General features: G+C 37.5%; 1 protein-coding gene across 3 annotated transcripts in view; it reads right to left on the bottom strand.

Moving 5' to 3' along the window:
- NCKAP5 (NCK associated protein 5) overlaps positions 1-27,738 on the bottom strand; it is a 1,005,982-nt gene that overhangs the window by 948,840 nt on the left and 29,404 nt on the right. The window contains exon 1 of one of the 3 annotated variants that reach the window (XM_055260746.2): positions 16,788-16,935. The exons of the other annotated variants lie outside the window; for them this stretch is intronic. The gene's annotated coding sequence lies outside the window, so the exon portion shown is untranslated. Of the gene's footprint in view, positions 1-16,787; positions 16,936-27,738 lie in introns of those variants that run through there. 3 annotated transcript variants of the gene reach the window in all.

Consider the following 27,738-nt stretch of genomic DNA (forward strand, 5'->3'; position numbering starts at 1 on the left):
GTTCAGGGCACACTTTTAGACACTAGAATTTTGGCTACACAATTGAAGGCATTAAAAGGCTCAAAATAGCAGCAAACAAGTTGGCAATAATTATAATATAATTGCTACACAATGTCTCATGGTGTATATAAAATCATTCACAGTTATTGCAGTATTCATTTGCACTCCCTTCAGTATTATGATGCTGTTTGAGCAGAAGCATTTCCTGCCCTAACAGCCGCTTTACAGACTCAAGATTCAGAGGTATGGCATGTGTCAGCACATGTTACGTTTTTGGAATCCACATATATATCATATTCTTTTGATTTAATGTTGTTTGCAACTATGAAATACAGCTGTAAGAGAAAAGTTTCAGATTAAGAGGAAAAAGCTTTACAGATTGATCAAAATTAGGAATCCCTAAATACTGAAAGCAAAATGGAACAAAGTAACCTGTTTCTGGGCAGGTAGCATAATGACAGGAACCACTCAGTAACTAACTTTCACTAAACATCCTTAGCAGAATACGACCTAAGATAACACAACTAAAGTAAACAGCTCTTGAAACTCTTTTCAGTAATCAATTGTTGGTATTACATGGTTGCTATTCTGAGACTACTGCACGCGTATTGTGAAATAAAACAAATTATGTTGTTGTCATTGAAAAGTCATTCTTTTGAGCATTGGAAAAGGAAATATAGGTGTAACACCGTTATGGTTAAGCTAAAATTCTGTAGTCCTGAATGTGAATCAGAATAATCTACATAAATGCAAGACATATTTTACCTTTAAGACACTATACATATTCCTTTGCTCTGAAAAATGAAGAAAGCCAAGAAACAATGACCAGCACACTCGTACTAAGCTCTTGTAGAACTCAAATTGAGCTTTCTAAATAACAATTTGCACCAAAAGGAACCAGGATTCCTTGGATAAATGAATGATCCCAGTGTGAGGCAGGTGGTATATATGGGGGGCCTAGGACATCTTGTCACACAGAAAGCAAGGGAGCCTTCAAAGTCCTCTGAGTCCACACCACCAGGACTCAACATCCAGCTTGAAGAGGCTCCCACTGGCCAAAGGTGAGAACAACTTGAGCAGCAATAAGAATAATAAGTCACTTTGGGAGGCCGAGACGGGCGGATCACGAGGTCAGGAGATCGAGACCATCCTGGCTAACACGGTGAAACCCCGTCTCTACTAAAAATACAAAAAAATTAGCCGGGCATAGTGGCGGGTAGCTGTAGTCCCAGCTACTCCGGAGGCTGAGGCGGAGAATGGCGTGAACCTGGGAGGCGGAGCTTGCAGTGAGCCGAGATGGCGCCACTGCACTCCAGCCTGGGTGACGGAGCGAGACTCGTCTCAAAAAAAAAAAGACTAATAAGTGCAACAGTCTGAGACATGCAAATGTGTTTAAATACACAAGTTCATAATAATACTAAAAAAATGTTTAAACTTAATTGGTCGCCATTGGGGAACACTAATAGACTACTTCATCATTTTTAAAACTACTAAACAAAAGCAAAGAATCAAACTATTATTTTATAAATTGCATCACAGGTAGCCAGTGAATGACAGAAAGCTTCTTTGATAGAATTTTTCACAAATAAATGAGTTGGAAAGGATAAAATTAGAATACTGCCCCTTAGTTCATATGAATTATTAAATATAGGCAATAATCACTCGTTACTACTATCATCTCTCAAAGAAAGACATCCTCATGATATGTCCCTTCTGATAGAAATGTGTAATATCATCTAGAAAATATTTTTTGTCCCAAAATTGAATCTGAATCTGATCAAGCTTCTACATCTAAATACCAAGATACAGGGAATACAGTGGCAGAGAAATACATGAAATAACACAAAAAAACTTAATAAGCAAGATCTAAACTGTAAAAAAACTTTATAGGATAGACAACCAGGTTTTTTCAATAAATATGTTGCAAGGGAAATGAAAAGGGGAGAAACTTATTAGCTTAAGGAGAATTAAGCTAATAATTCACATGAACAAATTGCAATTTATTTACTTATTTGAATTCTCATTCAAAATATAAAGATATTATGACACAATTGCAAAAATTTTATATTATAAAGAATTATTAATTTTTAGGGTATGATAATGATATTATGTTTTTAAAAGAGTCTTTATCTTTCAGAGACATAAACTGAATTATCTCTAATGATATAACATCTGGGCTTTGTTTTTAAATAACCTGGAAGTAGTAAGAAAGCAAGTGAAAACAGATAAGTCTGGGTATTAATTGAATTTTTAAACTGGGCAATAGATACATAAGAATTCACTATACTATTCCTTCTAATTTTATATATGTTTGAAATTTTACAAAGTGTTTGAATACACATATTCAATAAAGTTAAGGAAAGTAGTTATTTGGGGAAAAATTAATTTATACCATGTCACATACCAAAATAAATTTCTGGTGAACAAAATAGTTAAATGTTTAAAAAGAATTTCATACAAAAAATGAAGACTACATAGATAAATAACTATTATTTCCTTGGTAGAAATTAATTTTCCATCTTAAAATCAATAAAATAAATCATATATTGGCCATAAAAATTTGAAATACATGTATCTTTAAAAACAAAAAGCTAGGAAAATATTGTACCACGATAGATTAATGGTTAATGTTATTTCTTTGTAAAAGGCACACCCAAATCAATAAGAAAAAAAAATGACCTCAAGGAAAATGGGTATAAAAATGAAATTCATTCTCAACAAAGCAGAGAATATGAATAGCTAATACACTTAAAATATTAATCTCCATAAGAATTAAGGAAATACAAATTAAAATAGAACAGATAATTCACAAATTTCCAATTTTATAATATTTAAAACTTATGTTGATGTTTTTGTATAGACACTAATAGAATGCTGTTAGAAATACAAATCAGTAAATATTTTGTGTAGGATAAGTTTGGCAATATACATTAAAAAACATTTTTTAGGCCAGGCACAGTGCTTCACGCCTGTAATCCCAGCACTTGGGGAGATCGAGGCAGGTGGATCACCTGAGGCCAGGAGTTTGACACCAGCTGGACAGCATGGTGAAACCCTGTCTCCACAAAAATACAAAAATTAGCCAGGTGTGGTGATGTGCATCTGTAGTGTGCACTCTCTGTAGACGCACTCTGTGCCAAAAAAAAAAAAACACTTTTTTTAAAGCAACCAAAAAGTGTATATGCTCTGAGGCAATCATTCCAGAAATTCAAGGAAAGTGTAACAGACTTACGCTAAAATGGCTGCAGCTGTGATCATTCCTCCCTGTCTACAGGCCCCTTCTCAAGGTGACTTTGCTTTGCCCCTCCTGCCATCAGAAGGTGGAGTCTACTTCCCCTGTCCTTCGAATCTGGCTTTGGCCATGGTACTTCCCTTGGCCAACCAGACTTGAGAAATGTGACATGAGAAGAGACTTAAAAAGTACTTGTGCATTCAAAAGAATAAGAGCCATTTATGACAAACCCACAACCAATATCATACTGACTGGGCAAAAGCTGGAAGTATTCCCCTCGAAAACCAGCACAAGACAAGAATGACCTCTCTTACCACTCCTATTCAACATTGTAATGGAAGTTCTGGCCAGGGCAATCAGGCAAGAGAAAGAAATAAAGGGTATTCAAATAGGAAAAGAGGAAGTCAAACTGTCTCTGTTTGTAGATGACATGATCCTATATCTAGAAAACCCTATCATCTCGATCCAAAAGCTTCTTAAGGTGATAAGCAACTTCAGCAAAGTCTCAGGATACAAAATCAACGTGCAAAAATCACAAGCATTCCTATACACCAACAGCAGACAAGCAGAAAGCCAAATCATGAATGAACTCCCATTCACAATTGCTATAAAGAGAATAAAATATTCAGGAATACAGCTAACAAGGGAAGTGAAGGACCTCTTCAAGGATAACTACAAACCACTGCTTAAGGAAATCAGAGCAGACAGAAACAACTGGAAAAACATTCCATGCTCATGGATAGGAAGAATCAATATCGTAAAAATGGCCATACTGCCCAAAGTAATTTATAAATTCAATGGTATTTCCATTAAACTACCATTGACATTCTTCACAGAATCAGAAAAAACTATTTTAACATTCACAGGGCACCAAAAAAAGAGCCCGTATAGCCAAAACAATTCTAAGCAAAAAGAACAAAGCTGGGGCATCACACTACCTGACTTCAAACTATACAAGGCTACAGTAACCAAAACATCATTGTGCTAGTACAAAAACAGACACATAGACCAATGGAACAGAATAGAGAACTCAGAAATAAGACCACACATCTACAATCATCAGATCTTCAACAAACCTGACAAAAACAAGCAATGGGGAAAGGACTCCCTAGTCAGTAATTGGTGCTGGGAGAACCGGGCAGCCAAATTCGGGAAATCGAAACTGGACCCCTTCCTTACACCTTATACAAAAATTAACTCAAGATGGATTAAAAACTTAAATGTAAAACCCAAAACTATAGAAACCCTAGAAGAAAATCTAGGCAATACCATTCAGGACATAGGCACAGGCAAAGACTTCATGATGAAAATATCAAAAGCAATTGCAGCAGAAGCAAAAATTGACAAATGGGATTTAATTAAACTAAAGAACTCCTGCACAGCAAAAGAAACTATCATCAGAGTGAACAGGCAACCTACAGAATGGGAGAAAATTTCTACAATCTATCCATCTGACAAAGGTCTAATATCCAGAATCTACAAGGAATTTAAGCAAATTTACAGGAAGAAACAACCCCATTAAAAAGTGTGCAAATGACATGAACAGACACTTCCCAAAAGAAGACATTTATGCAGCCAACAAACATGAAAAAAAGCTCAGTATCACAGATCATTAGAGAAATGCAAATCAAAACCCCAATGACATATCATCTCACGCCAGTCAGAATGGTGATTATTAAAAAGTCAAGAAACAACAGATGCTGGTGAAGCTGTGGAGAAATAGGAATGCTTTTACACTCTTGGTGGGAATGTAAATTAGTTCAACCAGCATGGAAGACAGTGTGGCAATTCCTTAAAGGCCTAGAACCAGAAATACCATTTGACCCAGCAATACCATTACTGGGTATATACCCAAGGGAATATAAATCATTGTATTACAAAGATTCATGAACACATATATTCAATGTGGCACTATTCACAATAGCAAAGACATGGAATCAACCCAATGCCCATAAATGATAGAATTGATAAAGAAAATACGGTACATATACACCATGGAATATTATGTAGCCATAAAAAGGAATGAGATCATGTCCTTTGCAGGGACATGGATGGAGCTGGAAGCCATTATCCTCAGCAAACTAATGCAGGAACAGAAAACCAAACACTGAATGTTCTCATTTACTACAAGTGGGAGCTGAACAATGAGAATACATGGACACAGAGAGGGGGACAACACATACTGGGGCCTGTAGAGGAGGTGGGAGGTGAGGAGGGAGAGCATTAGGAAAAATAGCTAATGCATGCTGGGGTTTATACCTAGGTGATGGGTTGATAGGTGCAGCAAACCACCATGGCACACATTTACCTATGCAACAAACCTGCACATCCTGCACATGTACCCCAGAACTTAAAATAAAACTTAAAGCATTGTTTTAAAAAGAAAATATTTTGCTAAGTGAAAGGAGCCAGTCATCAAAAACTACATACTATATGAACGGAAATTCATATGAAAGTCCCGAATAAGGAAATCTATAGAGACAGAAAGTAGACTCGTGGTTGCTCAGTGATGGAATACAGCAACATGGGGACACAGAGAGGATAATAAGTAAAAACTATTGAATTTCTTCTTGAAGTGAATAAAATTTTCTAAAATAGACTGTAGTGGTGGTTACATGTATCTATGAACATACTGAAAGCCATTGGATGGTGTGCTTTGGATGAATGGTGAGTATGTGAGCATAAGGAAAAATAGCTAACGCATGCAGGGCTTAATACCTACGTGATAGGTTGACAGGTACAGCAAATCACCATGGCACATGTTTACCTACATAACAAACTTGCACAGGCTGCATATATACCTCAGAACTTAAAAAAACATGACTTGTGCAATGGGTCTTTCCCTCTCCTGCTGTTGGGGACCCTTCCGCCACCAGGAATATGCCTGGGCTAGACTCCTTAAGGATAAGAGAACAGGTGGAGAGAGTCCCAGGCATCTTAGTTTTCCCTGTTATCCTAGACGTGGGAGTTAGGCCATCCCAGATCACCTGGTCTTTGCAGAACCAGCACAGACCAGAAAAACAGATTCTTTGCCAACCTACAGAATCATGAAAAAGAGATGGCCCATCTCCTCCAGGAAAGCATAATTGTTATTTTAAGACATTGTGTTTTGGGATAATTTCTTAATAAAAGCTGAATTATGAAAATGATCATAAAAATAGACAATGTATATGTGCAAAGATGTTCATTTTATTATTATTTATCTTAATAAACTATAAACAACCTAAATGCCCAACAAGAAGGAATGGTTAATTAGATTAACAACTATAGATTTGAAGATCATAAAATCATGAAAAATCATGTTTTCAAAATATTTTGATGCTATTAGAAAATATTTACAATGGAAAATTAAATTTAAAAAGCAAATAATAGAAATATATGTAAAGTATGATTTTCAATTATACAAAATGTGTGTGTGGGTTATATCACAAATGGAGATTGACCTGAAGACTTATTTTAAAAACCACTGTTTTAAAATTCACACACAGTATCTCACTTTTTCTCTGGGAAGAAATTCCCCAGTTTCTCTGGTGGTCTCTTTAAGTTATGCAGTGTAAAGCAAGAGCAAATACGTAAATGCATTGAAGCAATCTACATGTGGAAGGTTCTGACTGGGATGGTCTGTTTAATGTAAAACAGCTGCATTTTAAAACTATCCCTCCAAAGATTGCTTTCTTTAGAGAATGCTTCTTCTATTATCCTGGATTTAAATGGCCGTGTACCTTCACATCATTGCTTGTCCTTAAAGAGATGTGATGTTGCTCTGTGAATTTTTTGCAAAAGGTGTAGCTCCTGGATAGAAAAGCCTAATCTCATGTGACATTGAAGGAGATCTGCAGATTAAGGTCTATGTTGGACTTGATACAATAACTTAGACTTTTGGAAATGTTCTCTAAGACTAGTATAACTAAGTCGTCCATCCTCATGGCCAGGTAGACTAGTCCCCTGCAGACCCCCTGCATTGGGGTCTTCCATTCTCTGAAGAGAGTGGAAGTTCCTGCTGTCAATCATTCTGGAAAAGGGGTTAACACTGAAATAGTAAATGAAAACTGAAGAGGGCAACTCTTGGGCTTTACTGGGGTGGAGAAATGTCCATTTCTTTTGAGGGTTGGGCTTAAAGTTGAACTTTAAGAATGGGCACTTCTAGAAGCAACTGTAAGTTTCTTTCTGTGTTACGTTTCTCTTCTGCCTTGCCTAAATTTCAGTAAATTATTGTAGACACACCACAGCCTGGTCTCAGCTGTGCACTGGGAAATTTAAAAAGGGCTATCCCAAGAATTGGAGTGGAAGGCTGAAGGATGAGCAGTGTCCTGTCCCCCAAGCTGCAATGGTGATGTCAAGAGTGTTCACCAGGAGGAGGACTAGGGGAGGAATCATCAAACTGGACAGGGCACATGGGTGGCAGCAGATGCAGCCACATGGTATACCCTACAGGCAGGAGCCTGTTCTGAGCATTCTGGCAACTACATTTTTGGGGACTCAAGTTAGCATAATTGGACATTAAAAATGAAAGTTAAAGAAGAAAAAAACAGGTGATCTTACTTTTTTGCCTTGGGCAAATTAGAAAAGAAAAAGCCCCAAGGCTGCCTCGATTAATAATTTAGGTGCAAATCTATTAATACTAATGCAGGGCGAAAAAAAGACTAGAAGAAAATGCACCAACATCTTAAGTAACTTGGGTCAGTTCTTAATGTCAGATGGCTTTATTTACTTTTTTATACTTTCCACGTTTTTGGAAAATTACTACAATGATCATCAGAACAAGTGTGACTCTGCAAAGGCTTGTCAGCTGGCCGTCGCTCAGCATACTGCACAGGTGCGTGAGGAACCTCTCCTGGTGCTGCTGTCTCATCCTCCTGCGTCAGAGATGGCCCATCTCCTCCAGGAAAGCACATTCTGTATTCACCAAGATGTCATTTCTGTTTCTTATTTCTTTAATCTCTTTTCAAATATTCTCTTCCATGCTGCCACTCTTAGGTTCTATTGGGAAAACTTACATCTTAATAGAAGTCTGAGTTAAAGACCTGCAACTGTGAAGAGGCCAAAAGTGAGAAAGACAGTTGGTGCTCTTTTGCCTTTCCCAGAAACAAAGAAATCATTTCGCCCATTTAGGTCCCTTGCATATAATGGGAAAAAAAATCATCTGAAGTTTATATAATGCCAGCTTGCATCCGGACACACCGGCAGCCTGGCTGGCCCAGAGCACCCACCTTCTCCTTTGGGGCACTCCTCAGAAGGAAATGGCTGAGTCCCCAAATCCTCATAGAAACAAATGTGTGCATCCTTTATTTTCTCTGTTGCATACCCAGAATGTGCAAACTAGTGAACTTGGGGAAGATGGCACAAGAAGACGGGGGTGTGTTTAGATAGGGGAAGTAATGTTGCTGAAGACAAACTCTGCCTACTTTGCAGCCCGACTGAGGAGAAATGTATCCAGCTCATAGTACAGATACCTCCACAACTCCTTCCGGAGCAAATGGCAGCCTTTGTCAATCAACTATGATGCTGTCTCACCAAACCCAGAATGGCCCCTTGGCCTTTCTAAAAACATTACTTCAGGCAGCAGTGCCTGCCGACTGGGGTGGGCATGAGAGAGGAAAGTCTGCTATTTCTAGCCTAAGGCAGATGTGCTCCCTCAAATGCAGGGTACCTTGAAAAGAGAGTGTCTTGGAAGAGTCAAGAATGCCAGCAGGAAATGTTTGGCTTTGTGAAGACGTGCAGCATCCTGAAGTCAGGCTCACGCTGAAAAGTGAATATGAGACAGCACACAGATAGGGAGGTACGAAGGTAGGCTTCATGAAGCGGTTAATAAATGCTAAACACTTTGCATCTAATAAGCCCAGTGCATCTACATCCCAATGCTGAGAGACGGACGGTATCGGCTTCATTTTATAGATGAAGAAACAAGCTCAGAAATTTTATGTCACTGCTCAAGGGGCACAGGGCTGAGGGAGATTTGAACCCAAGTTAGCTGGATTAGAAAACTCATTTACTTTAAATGACAGTAAATAGCAGGCATCTAAAAGATAAATATAGCATGATTGATGAGGCTCACGGATAGCTCCACCTTACCCCAAATCACATAATCTCTGAACAACTACACTGGGTCTAAGGTAAGAGATCACTGTGTAGTTCGGCACTCAGAAGTGGGTTGCCTCATCCTGAGCAAAGAATGGAGTTTAATCCTTCAAATAGAAACTCTTATCTGGATGTGGTTAGATTGAGATTGTTACCAGCCACTTCAGTCTTGACTTAATCACTGTGCAGCTCCTCTCCAGCTATTATCTGTTAAGCCTTTCTCTTACTCACTGAATATTTCATATGTGAAGTAATGGAATGCAGAGCTGTGGGCTGTGTACTATCCTTTTGGTTTCCATTTAAATTTACAGCTTGCCAGTATGAAAAGAGTCCCCGGGCGCTAACTAAGGTGGTGATTATACCGTCCATCAATTAGTTTGCATTTTAACACAATATTCACAGCCCCTTCCTACTCCCTTGTAACAAAGGGCTGTTTAACTCAACACATACACACACACAGGCATTCTCCCAGGCATTTTTTACTGAGTTCCAGAATGCATGTCACCCAGATGTGCCTGCCACAATATGTTAGTTGTATTGGAAAAATGACCAGAAACATACTCTACACTAGTAAACTGCCAGAGTTTAGACCAGTCTTTCAATACAGGACTACTTTTTCACCACCCCACCTTAGAAGTAATTATCTTGTTGCTATGTTGCATTTCACTTGACACTTAAAATTTGCAAGCTAGGATATCTTTGATAGTTTTCCAAATAATAACACTTTTACGGAATCCTCATTTCTAAATATAGAAACGTTTTGTTTGCTTTGAAGATGATTATGGATGATAAGGAACAAGAAGCTGACAGTGGAGCCGACATAGGATTGCCAGGTACAATATAGGACATCCATTAAATTTGAATTTTGGATAAACAATGATTTATTCTGCGTGTATGTCCCATGTAATATTGGGACATACATTTAAAAATTATTCATCGTTCATCCAAAATTTGAATTTGCTGAATGTCTTGTATTTTTATTTTCTTTCTTTTCTTTTTTTTTTTTTAATACAGAGTCTCACTCTGTCACCCAGGTTGGAGTACAGTGGTGCGATCTTGGCTCACTGCAACCTCTGTGCCTCCTGGGTTCAACCTATTCTCCTGCCTCAGCCTCCCAAGTAGCTGGGACTACGGGCAGTCACCTGCCACCACACATAACTAATTTTTGTATTTTTAGTAGAGACAGGGTTTCACCATGTTGGCCAGGCTGGTCTCTAAATCCCGGCCTCAGGTGATCCACCCGCCTCGGCCTCCCCAAGTTCTGGGATTACAGGTGTGAGCTACCATGCCTGGCTGTATTTTTATTTTCTAAGTCTGGCAACTGTATGCAGACAGAGGAAAAGGAAGGGGGAATCTACAGGTTATAAATACTTGAAAGCTGATGTAATCATGCAGTCTATTAGAACAAATAAGCTCCCTACTCAGCAACTTCCATAGCCTTTAAAATGTATTCATTCACTTCCTCCAAATATCTGTTCTTATTCTACTTGAAAATGATGACAATGCATCAACTAGTTGCTGAGTATCTTCTGGAAAGACTCTTTCATGAGATTCTAGGAATCCTCAGTCTTATAGCCATCAGTCTGCCAGAAGTTCTAACATAGCAATAGAACTCCCTGGTAATATAAAAGTTAAGTAAAATATTCTTCCAAATTGAAAATGAAGATTCATACTGCCTATGCAGCTCTAACAAGTTTTCCAAGTTGATCTTCATTTTTTTCATAAAACCTGGTAGGATACTACAAGTCCTAACTAATGTGTCCTTGTAACTTCTAAAGACAAGCAACTTATTTAAATAATAAACACGTTTATTAAAGGCTACCAAATATACAGTCTTGTGTTCAGAATTAAGGTAATAAGATGAAAAAAATAGCTTGCATGTAAAAACTTAAGACAGAGAGATACAAAAATAGCTACTATAGAAAGCCCCAAATGCTTGCATTTTCTGAAAATCATGAATGAAGTACTAAGTGAGCTGCCAGCTAGAGGAAGGAATGAGCCAAACCTTTACCAGGTTCAAATCTGAGCCCAAACTTGAAGAGTATGATTTTAATATACAGGCAGCAAACAGAATTATGGACACAATACTTTAATTAATAATTAGATAAGTGATACAAATAATTATGAGGTTATGAACAGCAGTGTGGTGACTGAAGCATAAGGTACAAAGCACAGAGCTTGATAGCTGAGGAGGTTGGAAGAGTGGCTTACAGCCACATGATGGAGAGATTTTAATGCTAAGATTATGTACTGTGGCAATAAAAAACTATCAAAGATTTTCCAGGACAAGAATAGTCATGAGGTCTGTTGGTTTTTAGAAAGATAACCATAGAAAATAATGCAGAAGCTAGCCTACAGAGTTTAGAAGTCAGAGCACTAGCTTAGGAGTATATTCATTGTCCAAGAGGCATGTTTATATCAAAGAGGAAGCCACAGGAAAGACAGCCAGCAAAGAACACTGACAATGACTGGTCATGCAAGAAGAGTAAGAAAAACCTGGAGGAACAGAAGGTGATGAAAGAGAAAATTCTACCAAGAAATGAGAGCTTTCAAGCATGCAACTCTCAAGAAGAGGCAGTTGGATTTAGCAATAAAGCACCCCCTGCAGAATGTTCAGAGAGCAATTTTAGACCAGCGATAAGGGCAAGGGCTTGGTTAACTTGGTTAAAGAGTAAATAGGAGCATTTCTGCTTCCAACATTATAACTGATAAAACACAACAAATATCGTTTTTAAATGCCTATCTCACTAGCAAAGAAGGGGAAAATCCTAGTAGCCAAAAGAACCAACCAACAAAACAAACAAATTAATAAGGAAGCAGAAAACCAGGGAGGAAAGCAAATGCTGGGTCAGTAACTTCTAATGGAATTGTCCCATTCCAAGGGCCTAGAACCACTCTGGGAACAGGACACAAAGCCTCCACAAGGTACAGAATGGAACTTAGATGCCCATAAAAACCCAAGGCCTTTGAAAGACTAGATGCTCCATGAAATAGTGGGTTAGAAAAAAATCTCATCTGCAAAGGAAGACAGTATGAAAATTTACCTGTATCAGCTTCACCTCTGGTTAGGAAAACAAAGCTTCTCCATCCCCCAGCATGAACAGCCAGAGAAGATCCACAACAAATATTTTATGGGATTTTTTTAAATATTTAAAGTATACTTAATAAATAAGTATATTTAATACTTAAAGTATACTTAATAAATATATGTATACTTTTGTTGTTTATCTGAAAATCAAATTTAACTCTGTAGTTTTATTTTCTAAATCTATCAAACCTACTTTCCCGCACTTCTCCTACCACCAATAATTTTAAAATACAGATCTATTCTATGTGAGTCTGGGGCTCACATTTACACAAACATTAGGGTTTGGAAAGCCACAGCCAAAATACTAATTGTTGCCCTAATTTGGTAGCACCCCAGGGTGCATGGCAGGAGCAAATGCAAAGGAACAAACACCAACCAAACTCTCAGCAGTCAAATACATTTTCTCAACTTAAATTATGCCTAAGGAAACAGGCCACCAAGAAAAAGAGTTTGTAGAAATAAAAATCACAAAAGTAGACTCTCCAGAACTTCATATATTAGTATTTTCCAAAAAAATAAAAAATAAAGTTAAAAAACCCAAGAAAATATAAAGAAGCAATCTTGAAAAAGAAACAAATTGGATTAATGGAAATTAAAATATAATCATTGAAATATAATGAAAATGGAGTTATCAGAATTAAAAATTTAGTGGATATTTTAAAAAGCAAATTGGACAGACTATGAAAGAGAGAATTAATAAACTGGAAGAAAACTTTTTAAAAGTTCATAAAAGGTAGCAAATAGAACCAATGAGATGAAAATATTGTTAAAAGTTTTAACAGAACGGGAAAATAAAATAAAATTTAATGTACACGCGATTAGAGTTCTAGAAGGCACAATATTTGAAAATATATTGACCAAAAAATGTCCTCGATGAAAACCATAAATTTTTAGATTCAGGAAATAGAAAAATGTCCGCTCTCTGAATTTTTCTCATCCTCGCCTAAACACATCATAGCAACATTACAAGTCACCAAAGACAAATGTATAACCTTAAAATCAGCCAAAAGGAAAGCACCTTCAAAAATATATAGATTAGAATGATACCTGCAAAGAAATCAAAATTCCAATGATAGCAGATCTCTCAAAAGCCATGAGAAAATAAACATAATGTACAATTTCATACCTAGCTGAATCCTCATTCAAGAATGAAGTCAAGGAGGTATATTTTCTGACAAAAATTTTAGAGTTTATTATGAATAAATTTTCACTAAAAGAATAACTATAGAAAGTCTGAAATAAATGGTAAGCAAATAAATTTTTAAATATACAGGTAGATCTAATCAAGCATTTGCAGCACAAAACAATATGACAGTGCTAAACTAGGGAAATACAAAAATGAGATAGAACTAAGATATTGTGCAACAATAAAGAGATTATAAGATATTTTTCACCAGGGAAGAGGTAGTTATTAAATTAAGCATGCATATAAAATTGTAAAGGTAGTTAGTAAGATAATAGAGTCTTGTTTAAAAAAATAGGGGAAAGGGAATTAAAACAAAACACACAGTAATTAAGAATACATAAACTCTTAGAAACTAGGCTTAACACTTACAGATGCCGCTACATCCAAATGTTAAACTTCTCTCAATCAAAAGACTATTAAAAAGTTTCCTTGGCTGGGCGCAGTGGCTCACGCCTGTAATCCCAGCACTTTAGGAGGCCGAGGTGGGCAGATCACGAGGTCAGGAGTTCGAGACCAGCTTAGCCAACATGGTGAGGCCCATCTCTACTAAAAAATACAAAAATTAGCCGAGAGTGGTGGCAGGCACCTGTAACCCCAGCTACTCAGGAGGCTGAGGCAGGAGAATTGCTTGAACCCAGGAGGCAGAAGTTGCACTGAGCTGAGATCTCACCACTGCACTCCACCCTGGGTGACAGAGTGAGACTCTATCTCAAAAAAAAAAAAAAAAAAAGAGCTGTCTTTTAAAGTGTAACAAACAAGCACAGTAGTAACAATGTGGGAGAAGTACTTGCAATATGTAATTGTTGTAAGAATGTAAGAGGTCTGCAAATTAGAATTAAAAAGATAATTAAACAGAAAAAATAAGATTAAAAGTAAAAAGCAATTCATAAAATAGGAAACATCAACGACCAACAGATATAAGACACAACATGATCAATCTCAATCATAATGAAAACACTCTGTAAGGTACCATCTTATACCATCTACTCGGTTGGCAAAAATTAATAAATTCAGAGAATATCAATTGTTGGAAAGGATGTAGAGCAATGGGAAGTCCCATGTATTACTGGTGGGAGTATAAACTGATTCAGTAATTTGAGGAACAAATGGCAACCCCAATAAATTTGATAAGGCTTAATATCTACAATCCAGCAACTCTATTTCTAGGTATACGCCCTTAAAAATTCTTGCTCACGTAGACAAGAAGACATGATTATAGCAACATTATCTGAAACAAGAAAAAAGTAGCTTATAATGATCATCAGTACAGATCTCTAAATTACCTAGTATGACACTATCTGGATTAGGGGCATTGTCCCAGCAGAAGAGGCTGCACTTTTCATAGTTTTCCAAACTTCCAGGTTTTAGACAGCTTACGATTTTATTAACTGCAAACAGCTCACACTTTTACCTTCAGACTGTTTGATACCAAAGCAGTCTGACTGTCCCCAAATTCTACCAGGTTCTTCTCTTTGGTTCATAAAAGGAGAGAGAAACAGGCTGGAAACATCTTCCTGACGAAACCCTTTTGTAGGAGACCAGCCCATCAGTGCATCTCAAAGCCCTTGAGCTCAAATGTACCTCTGGAAAGGTTGTGCAGACCATTCAGGTATATACACTTCCCTAACAACGAGTCACTGCTTGCACCAAACAATAATGCTAATATCTGCCCTGAACCCCTTGACAAGAAAGTTGTAAACAAACTAAATGCCCATCAATAGGAGAGTATACAAATAAATGCAGAATGTCATATAATATGACACAGTTATCATGGATGAATCTCACCAACACAATTATGAATGAAAATACTGAGATACCAAGTTACAGAAGAATACATACTATATAATATCGCTTGTATAAGGTTTAAAAATATAGAAAACAATGTGACATAATGATTAGCCATGCATACATATTTAGTCCCACTATAAATAATATAAGGACATGATAATGATCAAATCCAAATTTAAGGTAGTGATTGTACCATTGGATATTTGAAGAAGTGAGATGTGACTGGGGATGGATACACAGGAACATCAATTTTACTGGTAACGTTTTATGTATTAAGCTAAGTGGCGGTGCATGGGTCTTTACTATATTATTCTATACACTCTTTGTCCTAGTAAGTGTTTTAAATGAATGGATATGAAAAAGCAGTCAGCACAAGTCAATCTTGTTAAACAGGAAATTCACATGAGTAGGGAAGGTTCTTAGGTTAGAGGTATAGGACCCTTTGGAGGTTACCCAAGTGGGATTCAAAAGAAGGGAGACAATCTCCACAGTGATCTGGAGTCATTCTAGAGGACGGAGATGCCTAAATAAAACCACATCTGGACTAGGGAGGTGAACTATAACAGTCTCCTTTTAAATAACGAAGCAAACTTCTGTACAACAAATAATGTATTCACTTTGCTCATTTTCTAATATACTAAACAACCCCTATACACAGTATCACTTCACTTACAAATAAACCACTTGCTAGACTACCCAGGCAAAAACGTCAAAATTTAGGGTAAAATCATATTGATATGCATTGTGTACACTTCTGGTTTCATTCATCAGATTTTTTTATAAATATTTGCCCTATGAATGAATGAATAAATGGAATAAATGAAAATCACTTAAAGAATTTCTGCACTTAAATGGCTCAAATTCACCCTGATTGAAACCGAAGCACAGCTTCCAACAAATGTGAACAACTGCTGCAAGTCAAGCACTGTACTAGGCACTAGGGATGTGAAGACAGATTGTTTCCTAAGAATCCATGACATACTTTTATCATAACACTTTTTACCCCATATGCAAATAACTCTCCCCTTTTCCTGTGCCTTTTTAAAAGCAAGAATTTTACTCAATTTCTCTCTTTATCCCCATTCAGCAAATACGCACAGCTATAGGTAGATAAAGTGACAATTAAACTGTAAAGTCAAATAGAAGCTCTTTGGAGGTTCTCTGGTATTCGGGAATCTTCCATAATTATGTGCATCTCTGTTCATATGAATGTCAGAAATTTGTTTTTAGCTGGAAGAGCAGCAAAGGTTAGCAATAAGACATTTCTCTGATTTCTCATAGTAAAATGGTTCAATTGTTTTCTTTACTTCCACTGTCTTATGGAAGTTCTCTATTCTTCCTTCAGGCAATAAGAAGATTCTTTATGAGAGAAAATAAACAGTTCTATTTTATCTTAAGAGATATATTCCTTTTACCTTTCTCCACCATCTAATGGCTTCTTCCTCAGCAGCATCTGGTTCTGTATTTTCTGGCCACCAAGAGCGAAGTTCCTAAATGTTGGACTGAAATCCTAGCTTACTGTAGGAAGCCAGCTAAGAGCTGAAAAGATTTTGGAAATAGGATTTCTGGAGCGGCCCAGAGTCAGGCACCAACTATCCTGTCCATAGTCATGTCCTGTTCCTGCCTGGCTGTGTCTGGCACCACAGAGTGGGAGCTGATGAAGGCAAGCACGTGGACACAGCTTCCTGCCAGGGCAGGAGCCACCCTCAGGCCATGGCCCAGAGAGACTGTTCTGGGAGGCTGTGGTTCATCCAGTTTAACCAGTTCAACTTAAGGGAACCCCTATGCCTAAGCATGTAGGAACTAGAGGGAGTGGCAAGACTTCATGTCAGAGCTCTGCTTAGCAGAGCCACCTTGAGTTCAAACTCTTCCATGGCAGGCTCACAACTGGCTCTGTTGTGTAACTGGAACATCTATTATCCTACTATAGCAAAGTGCCTCTCTCCATTGAATGAACAATATATCTATCCTGGTGTCTTAGTCTATTTCATGTTGCTATAGAAGGATACCTTAGGCTGGGTAGTTTATTGAGAAAAGAGGTTTATTTGACTCATGATTTTAGTGGCTGGATAGTACAAGATTGGGCAGCTGTGTCTAGTGAGGGCCTCTTGCTGTTTCAATTCATGGCAGAAAATCGAAAGGAAATAGCTGTGTGCAAAGAGATCACGTGGCAAGAGAGGAAGCAAGAGAGAGAAACTGAGAAAGCCAGATTCTTTTAAACAACTTTCTCTTGAGGGAACGAATCTATTCCGACAAGAGCTGGAACTCACCCCCTGCAGGATGGCATTAATCTACTCATACGTGATCCACCTCCATGACACAAACACCCCCCAGTAGGCACCACCTCCCAATACTGCACACTGGAGATCAAATTTCAACCTGAGTTTTTGCAGGGACAAGTAACATCCAAACCATAGCACCTGGTTTAACCTTTATTAGTAGATCAGCCCAAGTCATATTTTTACCATTTTAGCCACATGAACATATAGAAAGCCTTGTCTTCAGAATTTGGCAGTCTCTACCTGTTTTTCTGCTGCAACAATTCACAGAAGAGTATGAATCAGTCAGCCAGATGGGAGGGGAAGGAAAATGTGGTTGATACACCCTAAAATACTCGGGCTGGGGAGTTGAAATATTTATAACTAGAGCATGGCCTTCATAGAGTGAGACGAACATGTTTTGCAAGCAGGCTGAACGATAAACATTCAAAACCGACATGCTCATAGCATTTCACACTGTCCCCTTGTAATATTGACAGGAAACACTACCTTCAGGGCAACCTCTATAAAATTGAGATAATGTAGTGAGGAATCCAACTACAGAGGAACTAGATTCCTGGCTTCCAACAGCAGTTGGTTCAATCATTTATAGCAGTAAATAAATGTTATGAAAGTTCATGTAAAAACCATTATCTAAAGAGCTAAATATGAAAGGCTTGCATTATGGCTAGGCATGCATTTCTGGCAGAGGAAATACAAGTTTGCTCACAATATCTTTTTTTAGATTACTTTGAGGAAGAATGCCATCATTGCAATAGTGCAGACCATGGCAAGTTTCATCTTTCTTTTTTTTTTTTCTTTATGGAATGAGAAATGACATCAGTTTACAAGTCATCTGAGAAGAAAGGAATTTATTTTGTTGAAAGGCATCCAAATCACTCTCTCTTTGGAAGCCTTTGTTACTGAAACAAACTTTATCATTGTTAATTGTCCGGCCATTAATGGGCCAGTTTGTTCATCAACAAGTCTGCACATTTATACATATTTTATTGACCTAGTAATTTTACCAGTGTTATACAGCCATGAAAATCTGAAAGAAATATCAACCTGTAAGTCTCCCTTACTCTAAACTCAGTAGGAAAATGCCATGAAGAAAGGGAAAACTTTTAAGCTATATTTATATTGGATATCTGAAATTATCACAGCCCACCCCACAACTCTTCTCTGACTGGCAAACTTTCTCTTCTTCCTGTGTTTCCTATTGTAATAAGCTAATTTCAGCCACTTCTCCAAGCCAGGATTCCAAGAATCATCTGTGATTTCCCTCCTCCTAGCCCCTTCATCTGTTTGACATCCAGGCTATAGCTTCTAATGCCTTAATTGTTCTCAAATATATCCCCACTGCCAATGCCTCTGTTCAGCTTTGTCATATTTAATCTAAATTAGTCCGACCAGTCTCCCTACCTCCAATCATCCTATCTACAATCCATTTTCCATTTAACTCCACTATCACATTCAAAATCATTTTCAAGTTCCCTCAGCAAAGTGCCTTCATGTGGCACCCAAAACCCTCCTGACCTGAACCAGTCTTTCTACCTCCATCCTTTTCTCTCAATTCTCCTGCTCACATTCTATATGCCTGCCACAGTGAGACAGCGGCAATTCTTGAAAGTGCCATGTACTCTCTCATCTCTAAGCATTTATACCTTTGGCTTCCTCTACCTAGAAAACACTTCTTCCCAACTCCCCCACCCTGCCTGAAACCTCTACCTCTTCAACTCCAACTTGTCTCTTAGGACTCAACTCTGGCATTAGTTCCACATGAAAGCCTTTTCTGACATGCCCCTGTCTCTACATTTTGGCTAAGTGCCCTCTGTATGCTCTGTGAGTACTGTGATGGTTAATTTTATATATCACATTGACAGGGCCTTGAGGCACCCAGATAGTTAGTTATGCATTATTCTGGGTATGTCTGTGAGGATGTTCCTGGAAGAGATTAACATTTGAATTGGTAGGTTAGGTAAAGCAGATTGCCGTCATTAACAAGTGTGCCTCATCCAATCTATTGAAGACCTGAATAGAACAAAAAGTTACATTAGGAGAAAATTCTCTCTCTCTGCCTGAGTGTCTCTCAGCTGGAACATGAGTCTTCCCCTGCCTTCAGACTCAGACTGGAACTATACCATCAGTTCTTCAAGTTCTCCAACTTACTGACTCAAGACCTTAGGACTTAGCTACCATAATCATTTCCAATTCCATGAAACCTCTGAAATGATTCCATGAAATCATTTGCCTGCTATCTCATCCACATGCCACACACATGCCCATCCCCAAACCTTCGTCCAGACGGTTCACCCACCTTGGGTTGGGTTCCTTCTTCCTCTGTAAATACTTCAGAACATTTCATCTCTAGACAATATTTCTGGCTTCTGTATTTATGGCACTTTTTGTATATGTTTCTCATATTACATTTATTTATAAACAGTGCCAGGTAATATCCTTTATATTTTAATTTTTGGGTTATTTAACTTTTTATGGAAGCACATCTAGTCCCCTTGCCAATTACACTACAAGCCCCTTGAAAACACAGACAAGATACTATTTATATTCTTTCTTCTCCTCCAAACTTGCGTAGTTCAGCACAGTATACATAACAGATAATCAATACATGTTATATCGTTTAACATTTGTTATGTGACTAGGACAAGACTAATAACTAAAGAAGTCTGCACAATGTAACAAATATGTTTCACTTTCAAAAGAATAAATTATTTCAAATGAGATCGCAAAAAAATGAGAAATCTACGACCATGAACGTAATTTACTGTAGGCTGGCACATAAATATAAAAGCTTGAGGAGCGACAGCTGCAAAGGGAACTCCAATTATCCTGCCAGCAGTATGAATGCACTCAGCTGTAGGACAAGCCAGACGTCAATCAAAAATAGAATTAAAACAAGATGTACACTTTCCAAGCCAATTTGTATGTATATTTAATCAAAGAACTCACAGTTCATATGGCAACAGTAAAAGCAAAAGAAAATTAAAGGAAAGCTAAAAAGAATACAAAATGCTAAATGTCAGAAGTAAATCAACATATCATTAACACAATAATTGTAAATAAGTTAAACTCCTCTGGCAACCATCTCACATTGGATTATAAACAAAATTCAATTATGTGCCTTATAAAAAGGATATACATTTTTAAAAAGTGACTCCCAAAGACCTGTTCATTCCACAAACATTTTGTAGCATACCTACTATATACCAGCACCATGCTAAGTGATATAAAATTTAAATATTAAAATATAGATGTACAGTTGTACAAGGCATATACAAACAAAAAGGATGCAAGAGTCACAATATCAATATTAATGAAGCAGTACTAAAATCAAGAAGCAGTATCTAAAACAAAAAATCAATTCATTTATTTGTGTTTTTTTAATGAAGTATGCAAGTCACCAGAATCCTCATTGAAAGTGATAAATATGCCTATCTTATAGAGTTGTTGTAAGTATTAAATAATAAAATTCATCAAAAATACCTACATGAAGACCTGACATGTGGCACCTGCACAAAAACTGTTGGTTGCTTTTAATATTTGCATTAGTAGTAATAAGAGTTACAAGCTATAATAATCACTGATATTATGCTTTAGATAACATAGCATAAAAGTATATAAAATAAAATATTAGAAATGCAAAGATAAATTTACGGAATAATAAAAAGAAAAGAATGAATACATTTTACCACATTTCTTTTGGTTATTAAGGCATCAAATGGAAGAAAGGAAAAAAGAGAGAGAGAGGGAAGGAGGGAGGGAGGAAGGAAAGAAGGACAGAATGGATGTAGGGAGGGAAAGAGAAATTATATCTAAATAATAATGATTCATTATATATGTTGCTCTATGTGTGTGTATGTATGTGTGTGTGTCTATGTGTATGTGTATAGGTATATAGGCATTTATAAATAATATGTAAACAAATCTTTTTATTCAAAAAGGTAGAAATACAAAGAAATAGAAAAGGTACAGACAGATTAATGGATTAAAGTACAAAGAAATAATTTTGAAAACAGATAATGTAAACAATTTAAAAATAAACCCACTATCTTATTCCCACAGACCAATAAAAACAAACCCACGATAAGATCAAATTGTCAAAAGTTAAAGACAGAGAATTTTGAAGGTAGCAAGAAAATAGTGACTTGTCACATACAACGGAAACTTTTATGAGAGTATCGGAAGATTTTTCTACAAAACTTTGCAGGTAAGAAGGAAATGGGATGGTATATTCAAAGTACTGAAAGAAAAAAAACACCAGCCAACCAATAATAATATATCCAGCAAAACTTTCCTTTAAAAATAAAGGAGAGATAAAGACTTTCCCAGACAAACAAAAGCTGAGGGAGTTTGTTTTCATTAGACCCGACTTATAAGAAATGCTAAAGGGAGCTTTTCAGGTTAAAACAAAAAACTCTAAGCAGCAATATGATAGCATAAGAAAGTATGGAACTCACGAGTAACAGTAAATAAATAGGAAAGTACAGAAAATTATATTACTTTAATGGTGGTGGGTAAATCACTTTTAATTCTAGCATGAAAGGCAATAGCCAAAATAATGATAGCCAAAAATATGATAAAAGATACATAATCTGAATAGTTATACATTGTGACAACCATAATATAAAGTATGTATATGGGAGGGAGAAGTCAAAGTACAGACTTTTTCTGTGCAATTAAACTTTGTTATTATCACCTTAAAGTAGGCTTTTATATTTTATGTTAGTCCCAAGGTAACTGCAAAAAAATACCTATAGAAGTTATAAAAAGGGAAAAGATAAAGGAACCAAAATATATGGATACAAAAAAAATTTAACAAAACACAAAGGAAGACAGCAAGAGAAGAAAAAAACAGACAAAAGAACTACAAGACTAACAGAGGGAGGCCAAGGCAAGAGGATTGCTAAGGCCAGAAGCTCATGACTAGCCTATGCAACACAGCAAGACCCCTTTTCTTTTCTTTTTTTTTAATTTTTGTATTTTTATTTTATTATTTATTTATTTATTTTATTATACTTTAGGTTTTAGGGTACATGTGCACAACGTGCAGGTTTGTTACATATGTATCCATGTGCCATGTTGGTGTGCTGCACCCATTAACTCGTCATTTAGCATTAGGTATATCTCCTAATGCTGTCCCTCCCCACTCCCCACACCCCACAACAGTCCCCGGAGTGTGACGTTCCCCTTCCTGTGTCCATGAGTTCTCATTGTTCAATTCCCACCTATGAGTGAGAACATGCGGTGTTTGGTTTTTTGTCCTTGCGATAGTTTACAGGAGAATGATGGTTTCCAGTTTCATCCATGTCCCTACAAAGGACATGAACTCATCCTTTTTTATGGCTGCATACTATTCCATGGTGTATATGTGCCACATTTTCTTAATCCAGTCTATCGTTGTTGGACATTTGGGTTGGTTCCAAGTCTTTGCTATTGTGAATAGTGCCGCAATAAACATACGTGTGCATGTGTCTTTATAGCAGCATGATTTATAGTCCTTTGGGTATATACCCAGTAACGGGATGGCTGGGTCAAATGGTATTTCTAGTTCTAGATCCCTGAGGAATCGCCACACTGACTTCCACAATGGTTGAACTAGTTTACAGACCCACCAACAGTTTTAAATTCAGCTGGGCATGGTGGTACATATCTGTAGTCCCAGCTACTTAAGAGGCTGAGGTGGGAGGATCACTTGAGCCCAGGAATTAGATGCTGCAGTGAGCTTTGATCATACCACTGCACTCCAGCCTGAGCAACAGAGCAAGACTGAAGAAAGAAAGGAGAAGAGAGGAGAGGAGAGGAAGGAAGAAAGGGAGAGAGAGAAAGAGAGAGAGAGGGAGAGAGAGAGGAAAGAAAGAAAGAGAAAGAAAGAAAGAAAGAAAGAAAGAAAGAAAGAAAGAAAGGGGAAGGGAGGGGAGGCAAGGTGGGAGGGGAGGGGAGGCAAGGTGGGAGGGGAGGGGAGGGGTGGAAAGGGGAGGGGAAGGGAGGGGAGGGGAGGGAAGGGAAGGGGAGGGGAGAGGAGGGGAGGGAAGGGAAGGGAAGGGAAGGGAAGGGCTAACAGAAAACAACTTACAAAATGGCAATAGTAAATTTTTCCCTAACAATAATTACATTAAATGAAAATGGATTAGACACCCCAATCAAAAGATACATAGTGGCTGAAAAGACTTCAAAATAAGATCCAACTATATGCTGTCTATAAGAAATTGACTTTAAATTTAAGGTCACATATAGGCTGAAAGTCAAATGATGGAAAAATTTGAAAGTCAAATGACCATTCCATGCAAATGGTAACCAAAAGACAACAAAGGTGACTATATTTATATGAATCAAAATAGACTTTAACTCCAAAACTGTCACAAAAAGCAAGGACATTTTATAATAAAAGGGCCAATCCACCAGCAATAGATAACAATCATGTTATCTATCAGATCAGCTAGATACATAAAACAAACTGGCAAAACTGAAGGGAGAAATAGCAACACAATAATAGTAAGAAACTTCGAAACCACATTTTCAATAATCAACAAAACTTCCATATAAAAGATCTGTAAGGAATCAGAGGACTTAAATAATGCTATAAACCAAATGTGTCTAACAGACATATACCAAATATTCCAAAAAAAAAAAGCAAAATACACACTTTTCTCAAGTGCATATGGATATTTCTCCAGTATAAACGACATGTTCACTCACAAAGCATTTCTTAAAAAATTTATATAGACTGAAGTCATACCAAATATCTTTTCTGACCAAAACTGAATCAAACTACAAATCAACAGAAGAAAAAATTAAAAATTCATAATATGTAGAAATTAAACAACACACTCTTCAACAACTATTCAAAAAGAAATTAAAACGAAAATTAGAATATACCTCAAGAAAAATGAAAACACACACACAACACGCCAAAACTTACGTTGTGCAGCAAAAGCAGTACTAAAAGGGAAGCTAATGATGCAATAAATGCTTCTAATGTATTTAAAAAGAAGAAAAATCTCAAATAATCATCTAACTTTTTAAACCTAAGGGAATTAGAAAAAAAAAAAGTCCAACGTTAACAAAAGGAAGGAAATAACAAAGATGAGAGCAAAAATAAACAAAATAAATAATAGAAAATCAGTCAAAAAATCAACAAAACCAAAAGTTATGTTTTGAAAAGATCAACAAAATTGACAAACCCTCAGCTAGACTAAGAAAAAGAGAAAGACTCAAATACATAAAATCAAAAATGAAAGAAGAGACATTGCAACTGATGCCACAGAAATAAAAAGGCTCATAAAGACGACTATAATCAACTATATGCCAAAAAACTGGATAACTTAGAAAACATTAATAGATTCCTAGAATCATATTACCTATCAAGATGAAATTATGAAGAAATGGAAAGTCTAAACAGACCTGTATCTAGTATGGAGAGTGAATCAGTAATTAAAATCTCCCAACAAAGAAAAGTTCAGGACCAGATGACTGAACTGATGAATACTACCAAACTTTAAAGTATTAATTCCAAACTTTCTCAAACTCTTTCAAAAAACTGAAGAGGAAAGAATACTTCCAAATCGATTTTTATGAGGCCAGCATTACCCTGATACCAAAGCCAGAGAAAGACAACACAAAAAAATTAAATTGCAGGCCACTACCCTTGATAAATATAAATGCAAAAGTCCTGAACAAAATACCAGCAAACCCAATTCAACAGCACATTAAAAAGATCATAGGCCATAACCAAGAGGGATTTATTTCTGGGATAAAAGGATGGTTGGCTCCACATATGAAAATCAATTAATGTGCTACACCACATTAATAGAATAAAGGATTAAAATTATATAATTATTTCAATAGACATAGAAAAAGCATTTGGAAAAATTCAACACCTCTTAATAATAAAAACTCTCAATGACTGGAAATAGAAGGAAATTACCTCAACATAATAAAGAACATGTGTGAGGGCCGGGCACGGTGGCTCATGCTTGTAATCCCAGCACTTTGGGAGGCCGAGGTCAGGAGACGGAGACCACGGTGAAACCCCGTCTCTACTAAAAATACAAAAAACTAAGCCGGGCGTGGTGGTGAGCGCCTGTAGTCCCAGCTACTCGGAGAGGCTGAGGTAGGAGAATGGCATGAACCTGGGAGGCGGAGCTTGCAGTGAGCCGAGATTGCGCCACTGCACTCCAGCCTGGGCGACAGAGTGAGACTCCGCCTCAAAAAAAAATAAAAATAAAAAAAATAAAGCACATGCGTGAAAAGTCCATGACTAATATCATAGTCACTGGTAAGCAGGAGCAAGACAAAATTTCCCATTCTCACTGCATCTATTTAACTTAGTACTAGCCAGAGTAATTAAGCAAGAAAAAGAAACAAAAGGCATCCAAATTAGAAAGGAAGAAGTAAAATGGTCTCCTTTTGCAGATAACATGATCTCATACACTGGAAAGCCTAAAGACACCAACAATAACAACAAAAAAAACTGTTAAAACTAATAAAAGAAATGAGTAAAGTTATAAGACACATAAAATTAATGTAAAAATAAATTGTGTTTCAATACACTAACAACAAACTACGTGAAAAGGAAATTAGAAAAGCAATCTCATTTACAATAGCACTGAAAAGAATAAAATACCTAGGAATAGACCTAAGGAGGTGAAAGAATTTTGTACATAAAATTACAAAATATTGATGAAAGAAATTGAAGAGGATACAAATGAAAAGATATCCTATGTTTATGGATTGGAAGACTTAATATTGTTTAAATGTTTATGGCACTCGAAGTGATCTACAGATTCAATCTAATATCTAACAAAAGTCAAATGGTACTTTTTACAAAAATAGAAAATACAATCATAATACTCATAGAGAACATCAAAAGACCATGAATAGCCAAGTCAATATTGAGAAAGAACTAATCTATAAGTATTACACTTCCAGATTTCAAAATATATTACAAAGCTATGATAACCAAAACAACATGACACTGACATAAAGACAAACATATAGATGAATAGAACAGAACAGCCAGAAATAAATCCACATATATGGGGTCACCTGTTGTTTACTAAAGGTTCCAGGAGGCTGAGTGTGGTGGCTCATGCCTGTAATCCCAACACTTTGGGAGGCTGAGGCAGGTGGATTGCCTGATGTCAGGAGTTTGAGACCAGTCTGGCCAACATGGCAAAACCCCATCTCTGGAGCGAGAGAAAAAAAAACAAATAGCCAGGCATGGTGGTGGACACCTGTAATCCTAGCTACTCAGGAGGCTGAGGCAGGAGAATCACTTGAACCCAGGAAAGGGAGGTTGCAGTGCACTGAGACTGCACCACTGCACTCCAGCTTGGGTGACAGAGCAAGACTCTGTCTCAAATAAACAAACAAACAAACAAACAAACAAACAAAAGGTACCAGGAAGCACAGGTCGGGGGGCGGGGAGCCAAGATGGCTGAATAGGAACAGCTCCGGTCTACAGCTCCCAGCCTGAGCGACACAGAAGACGGGTGATTTCTGCATTTCTGTTTGAGGTACCGGGTTCATCTCACTAGGGAGTGCCAAACAGTGGGTGCAGGACAGTCGGTGAAGGGCACTGTGCACGAGCCAAAGCAAGGCCAGGCATTGCCTCACTCAGGAAGCACAAGGGGTCAGGGAGTTCCCTTTCCTAGTCAAAGAAAGGGGTAACAGACGGCACCTGGAAAATCGGGTCAGTCCCACCCTAATACTGCGCTTTTCCAATGGGCCTGGAAAACAGCACACCAGGAAATTGTGTCCCACACCTGGCTCGGAGGGTCCTATGCCCACGGAGTCTGGCTGATTGCTAGCACAGCAGTCTGAGATCAAACTGCAAGGAGGCAGCGAGGCTGGGGGAGGGGCGCCCGCCATTGCCCAGGCTTGCTTAGGTAAACAAAGCAGCCAGGAAGCTCGAACTGGGTGGAGCCCACCACAGCTCAAGGAGGCCTGCCTGCCTCTGTAGGCTCCACCTCTGGGGGCAGGGCACAGACAAACAAAAATTCAGCAGGAACCTCTGTAGACTTAAATGTCCGTGTCTGACTGACAGCTTTGAAGAGAATAGTGGTTCTTCCAGCACTCAGCTGGAGAT

The sequence above is a fragment of the Symphalangus syndactylus genome, chromosome 22, assembly GCF_028878055.3.
Source record: "Symphalangus syndactylus isolate Jambi chromosome 22, NHGRI_mSymSyn1-v2.1_pri, whole genome shotgun sequence".
NCBI lineage: Eukaryota > Metazoa > Chordata > Mammalia > Primates > Hylobatidae > Symphalangus > Symphalangus syndactylus.